The sequence below is a fragment of the Tupaia chinensis genome, unplaced genomic scaffold (genome assembly GCF_000334495.1).
Source record: "Tupaia chinensis unplaced genomic scaffold, TupChi_1.0 Scaffold000187_1, whole genome shotgun sequence".
In the NCBI taxonomy this organism is placed as follows: Eukaryota; Metazoa; Chordata; class Mammalia; order Scandentia; family Tupaiidae; genus Tupaia; species Tupaia belangeri.
In genome coordinates, this window is record NW_006159662.1 from 4,134,827 (window position 1) to 4,136,302 (window position 1,476).

Genomic DNA, 1,476 nt, shown 5'->3' on the forward strand with positions numbered 1-1,476 from the left:
ACTATTTCTTAAAATACTGAAACTCCCACTGTCTTTGGACTCCTTAGCTTTAAGAACAGTAGCATCCGCTATGTCTTTTATTCTTTATGAAGAAGTCTTTTTTGGAAGAGATCAGACAGTTCCCAGGAAAACACCTATAAATACTGATACTTAGTATTTCTCTCTCTCTTTTTTTTTTTTTTTTTTTTTGCTGTAGGGTGTGTGTGCTTGCTAGAGAGAAACAGAGAGGTAAGTGAGAAAGCACTCTCCAGTGGAGGATGGCCATGCTGTAATTCCTTTTCCGTTCTTCTCTCGGGATTTTGAGAACACATGTACACACGCTTAGTGTGTTTTTCAAGCTACTAGGTCCAGGACTTGAACTGCTCAGTTGGACATGTGGGATGTAGATGCCTTACACACCATACTACTGGCTAGCCCTATTTGGATATTCTCAATGTAACAGCCAGCATTCCATGTCAGATGTTCTGCAGTGAAACTTAACTAGTTACCATGTTGCGGGGAGAGGTTCTTACCACTCATTTGTTAAAACTTTTTTACTTTAAGAATTAGAAATGGCATGGACTTCTTAATAGCAATACCAGAAATGAGAGACAGTGAAACAGTGCCCTCAAAATTCTAGCCTAGAACCAGTCATATATGCAGTCAAGTGTGAAGGCAAAATAAAGGTATTTTGGAGTATACCAGATCTCAAAAAATTATTTCCATTCATCCTCCTTAGGAAGCTACTGAAGGGATATTGGATATGCCCACCAAAATGAGGGAGCATAGTAGGATACAGGGTGATTATAACCTTAAATTGTTACTTTTTTTTCCTTGGGTGGGGGGCAGGATCTCATGACATGATCCTGTTGCTCCAGCCTCCCAGTTAGCTAAGATTATAAGTGCTTGCATGCCCGATGTGTTTACCTTGGGAACTGAACCTGGACCTCCCATGTGGTTTACAGCTTCCTTAGTGGTGGTGCTGTCTGTGTGCCACCACAGTTGGGCCTGATTGCATCTTTATATATAAAGAGAAAGACAGAGAAAGGCAAAAGTAAGTCCTGGGACAGTAAACCTGAAAAGCAAACCAGTCCAAGCTAGAAAATGCTGAAATTCTATGCAAGCCTTAGGTACTTTTTTTCTTGGGAGAGTATCTGTGTTGGTACTCTTTTTTTTTTTTTTTTATTTAAAATATGGAACGCTTCACGAATTTGCGTGTCATCCTTGCGCAGGGGCCATGCTAATCTTCTCTGTATCGTTCCAATTTTAGTATATGTGCTGCCGAAGCGAGCACATTTACAAATGACTAAACCAAATTTGTGAAAAGGCACTGCCAGCAATAAATATTATCATCTTTTTAAGTATTAGGTAATTTAGTAGGTTGGAGAAATGGCATGTTAAAATTTTTTTTGGATTTTGGGGGCTGGCAGGTGGCATGTTGGTTAAGGGTGCTGGATTCCCCCATGGCCGACCGTGGTTCGAGTCCTAGACCTGGCG

The 1,476-nt window shown here is 40.6% G+C and overlaps 1 non-coding gene across 1 annotated transcript; it reads right to left on the minus strand.

The window, feature by feature from the left end:
- Positions 1–1,166: 1,166 nt before the first annotated feature.
- LOC114007521 (U6 spliceosomal RNA) lies at positions 1,167–1,273 on the minus strand. The gene has a single exon (XR_003549133.1). It is a non-coding gene; the product is annotated as a U6 spliceosomal RNA (small nuclear RNA).
- Positions 1,274–1,476: the final 203 nt, after the last annotated feature.